The 4,647-nt window shown below is 48.3% G+C and overlaps 1 protein-coding gene across 1 annotated transcript in view; it reads right to left on the bottom strand.

The window, feature by feature from the left end:
* The window catches only part of LOC123487978 (ras-related and estrogen-regulated growth inhibitor-like protein), a 7,642-nt gene extending 7,575 nt beyond the window's left edge, over window positions 1-67 (bottom strand). The window contains exon 1 of the mRNA XM_045218987.1: window positions 1-67. This exon is cut by the window's left edge and continues 154 nt beyond it. The gene's annotated coding sequence lies outside the window, so the exon portion shown is untranslated.
* Between the last annotated feature and the right edge of the window lie 4,580 nt (window positions 68-4,647).

A 4,647-nucleotide genomic window follows, 5' to 3' on the forward strand; every position in this document is an offset into this window, starting at 1 on the left:
CTACATTACACTACGACCAAAATAATGTTTTAAAAAGCAAGCCGGACGCATCCATAGTCGTCTGACCGTTTCCACCCTGTTGCTCTGTTGGAGTGGTCTCCCGGCGCTGCGGACAGCCGTTTATCTCAGGGTTCTGAGGAACGCCTTGTTCTGAACCGAGAGAGAGAGAGAGAGAGAGAGAGACAGAGAGAGACAGAGAGCGAGAGAGAGAAGAGAGAGAGAGAGAGAGAGAGAGAGAGAGAGAGAGAGAGAGAGAGAGAGAGAGAGAGAGAGAGAGAGAGAGAGAGAGAGAGAGAGAGAGAGAGAGAGACAGAGAGCGAGAGAGAGAGTAGAGAGAGAGAGAGAGAGAGAGAGAGAGAGAGAGAGAGAGAGAGAGAGAGAGAGAGAGAGAGAGAGAGAGAGAGAGAGAGAGAGAGAGAGGGAGTAGCAGATGGATCATAACGTCACTATGACGAACACATTGGTTGAAGTGAGTGAGACAGGCACATCAGAGGCATGCTTTTATAAATGAGAAGCACTCGGTTTTTCATGGAGAGAGGAGGTAGTGTGTGTAATGTGTATATCCTCCCCCCTCCCACCCCCCTCCTGTTGTTTCTCCTCCTCAGAGAAGAGACTCATTCAGTAGGGTCCTCTAGAATGACCTTAAAGAGGTGCTCCCTCATAGCAACAAAACCATCAACACAGAGTAACAACAACAACACCTCAGTGAGCTATAGAATAGCTCATCATACACTACATGACCAGCAGGATGTGGACACCTGCTCGTCCAACATCTCATTACAAAATCATGGGTATTAATATGGAGTTGGTCCCCCCCCCCTTTGCTGCTTTAACAGCCTCCACTCTTCTGGGAAGGCTTTCCACTAGATGTTGGAACATTGCTTGCGGGGACTTGCTTCCATTCATCCACAAGAGGATTAGTGAGGTCTGGCACTGATGTTGGGCGATTAGGCGCTGGCTCGCAGTCGGCGTTCCAATTCATCCCAAAGGTGTTCGATGGGGTTGAGGTCAGGGTTCTGTACAGGCCAGTCAAGTTCTACCACACCGATCTCAACAAATAATTTCTGTATGGACTTCACTTTGTGCCCGGGGGCATTGTCATGCTGAAACAGGAAAGGACCTTCCCCAAACTGTTGCCACAAAGTTGGAAGCACAGAATCGTCTAGAATGTCATTGTATGCTATAGCGTTAAGATTTCCCTTCACTGGAACTAAGGGGCCTAGCCCGAACCATGAAAAACAGCCCCAGACGATTATTCCTCCTCACCAAACATTACAGTTGGCACTATGCATTGGGGCAGGTAGCGTTCTCCTGGCAATCCGCCAAACCCAGATTTGTCCGTCGGACTGCCAGATGCTGAAGCGTGATTCATCACTCCAGAGAACACGTTTCCACTGCTCCAGAGTCCAATGGCGGCGAGCTTTACACCACTCCTGCCGACGCTTTGCATTGCGCACGGTGATCTTAGGCTTGTGTGCGGCTGCTCGGCCATGGAAACCCATTTCATGAAGCTCCCGACGAAGAACAGCTCTTGTGCTGACGTTGCTTCCAGAGGCAGTTTGGAACTCGGCAGTGAGCGTTGCAAGCGAGGACAGGCGATTTTTACCCGCTACGCGGTTCAGCACTCGGCGGTCCCGTTCTGAGAGCTTGTGTGGCCTACCACTTTACGGCTGAACAGTTGTTGTTCCTAGACAATTTCCACTTCACACTAAAAGCCCTTACAGTTGACCGGGGGCAGCTCTAGCAGGGCAGACATTTGACGAACTGACTTGTTGGAAAGGTGGCATCCTCATGACGGTGCCACGTTGAAAGTCACTGAGCTCTTCAGTACGGGCCATTCAACTGCCAATGTTTGTCTATGGAGATTGCATGGCTGTGTGGTCGATTTTATACACCTGGCTGAAATAGCCAAATCCACTAATTTGAAGGGGTGTCCATCTACTTTTGTATAGATAGTATACTTTTAAATGTTGTTTTTTTCTAATAAAGAAATCCCCTTCATCTTTCATTGGCACTGATAGAACACTGATATTAGGTAGGAAAACATCTGACAAAAATAGGTTTGGCACAAATGTGTACCTCTGCTCCAAACGTCAGCTATCACTTTACATATTTTATATAAACTTAAATGTATATCTTATCTATGACGTAAAAGTGTGAAAAGAAGCTGGCTCGCTGTACATGCACTGTATTATAATATAATAATAATATGCCATTTAGCAGACGCTTTTATCCAAAGCGACTTACAGTCATGTGTGCATAAATCTTTACGTATATGGGTGGTCCCGGGGATCGAACCCACTACCCTGGCGTTACAAGCGCCGTGCTCTACCAATTGAGCTACAGAGGACCACAATTGATTGCTTATCAGCAGAACAGGCTTGTGCAGACATAACGCAGCATTTTTCAGGCATTTTTTAGAGGCACACAAGGTAAGGCAAAACCAAAAAGGCCAGAGGAGAGAGAGAAGGAGAGCGAAAGGGAGGGGTGGAGAGAGAGCGAGAGAGAGAGCGATAGACAGAGGGGGGTAGAGAGAGAGTAAGGAGGAGAGAGAGCGGGGGGAGAGAGAGAAAGAGAGAGATGGGGGAGTGAAAGAGAGGGTAGAAAATTACAATAATTAGATCAAATGAGGCTGTGGTAAAGTCCAGTTTCCACAACAGTATTGTGAGGCAGACCCTCCTGAACGATGACTGCACCCTCTACATTATTGTTGGCAGACTGAAGAGGATCTGACTTGGCAAGGAGTTTAGCAGTGCCATGATAACAGTGGTGACAGGGAGACTAGCAGTACCATGTTAACAGTGGTGACAGGGAGACTAGCAGTGCCATGATAACAGTGGTGACAGGGAGACTAGCAGTGCCATGATAACAGTGGTGACAGGGAGACTAGCAGTGCCATGTTAACAGTGGTGACAGGGAGACTAGCAGTGCCATGATAACAGTGGTGACAGGGAGACTAGCAGTGTCATGTTAACAGTGGTGACAGGGAGACTAGCAGTGTCATGTTAACAGTGGTGACAGGGAGACTAGCAGTGTCATGTTAACAGTGGTGACAGGGAGACTAGCAGTGTCATGTTAACAGTGGTGACAGGGAGACTAGCAGTGTCATGTTAACAGTGGTGACAGGGAGACTAGCAGTGTCGTGTTAACAGTGGTGACAGGGAGACTAGCAGTGTCATGTTAACAGTGGTGACAGGGAGACTAGCAGTGTCGTGTTAACAGTGGTGACAGGGAGACTAGCAGTGTCGTGTTAACAGTGGTGACAGGGAGACTAGCAGTGTCGTGTTAACAGTGGTGACAAGGAGACTAGCAGTGTCATGTTAACAGTGGTGACAGGGAGACTAGCAGTGTCATGTTAACAGTGGTGACAGGGAGACTAGCAGTGTCATGTTAACAGTGGTGACAGGGAGACTAGCAGTGTCATGTTAACAGTGGTGACAGGGAGACTAGCAGTGTCATGTTAACAGTGGTGACAGGGAGACTAGCAGTGTCATGTTAACAGTGGTGACAGGGAGACTAGCAGTGTCATGTTAACAGTGGTGACAGGGGGACTAGCAGTGCCATGTTAACAGTGGTGACAGGGAGACTAGCAGTGTCATGTTAACAGTGGTGACAGGGAGACTAGCAGTGTCATGATAACAGTGGTGACAGGGAGACTAGCAGTGTCATGTTAACAGTGGTGACAGGGAGACTAGCAGTGTCATGTTAACAGTGGTGACAGGGAGACTAGCAGTGTCATGTTAACAGTGGTGACAGGGAGACTAGCAGTACCATGTTAACAGTGGTGACAGGGAGACTAGCAGTGTCATGTTAACAGTGGTGACAGGGAGACTAGCAGTGTCATGTTAACAGTGGTGACAGGGAGACTAGCAGTGTCATGTTAACAGTGGTGACAGGGAGACTAGCAGTGCCATGTTAACAGTGGTGACAGGGAGCTAGCAGTGCCATGATAACAGTGGTGACAGGGAGACTAGCAGTGTCATGTTAACAGTGGTGACAGGGAGCTTAGCAGTGTCATGTTAACAGTGGTGACAGGGAGACTAGCAGTGTCATGTTAACAGTGGTGACAGGGAGACTAGCAGTGTCATGTTAACAGTGGTGACAGGGAGACTAGCAGTGTCATGTTAACAGTGGTGACAGGGAGACTAGCAGTGTCATGTTAACAGTGATGACAGGGAGACTAGCAGTGTCATGTTAACAGTGGTGACAGGGAGACTAGCAGTACCATGTTAACAGTGGTGACAGGGAGACTAGCAGTACCATGTTAACAGTGGTGACAGGGAGACTAGCAGTGTCATGTTAACAGTGATGACAGGAAGACTAGCAGTGTCATGTTAACAGTGATGACAGGAAGACTAGCAGTGTCATGTTAACAGTGGTGACAGGGAGACTAGCAGTATCATGTTAACAGTGGTGACAGGGAGACTAGCAGTGTCATGTTAACAGTGGTGACAGGGAGACTAGCAGTGTCATGTTAACAGTGGTGACAGGGAGACTAGCAGTGCCATGTTAACAGTGGTGACAGGGCGACTAGCAGTACCATGTTAACAGTGGTGACAGGGAGACTAGCAGTGTCATGTTAACAGTGGTGACAGGGAGACTAGCAGTGTCATGTTAACAGTGGTGACAGGGAGACTAGCAGTGTCA

The sequence above is a fragment of the Coregonus clupeaformis genome, unplaced genomic scaffold, assembly GCF_020615455.1.
Source record: "Coregonus clupeaformis isolate EN_2021a unplaced genomic scaffold, ASM2061545v1 scaf1954, whole genome shotgun sequence".
Classification (NCBI taxonomy): Eukaryota; Metazoa; Chordata; class Actinopteri; order Salmoniformes; family Salmonidae; genus Coregonus; species Coregonus clupeaformis.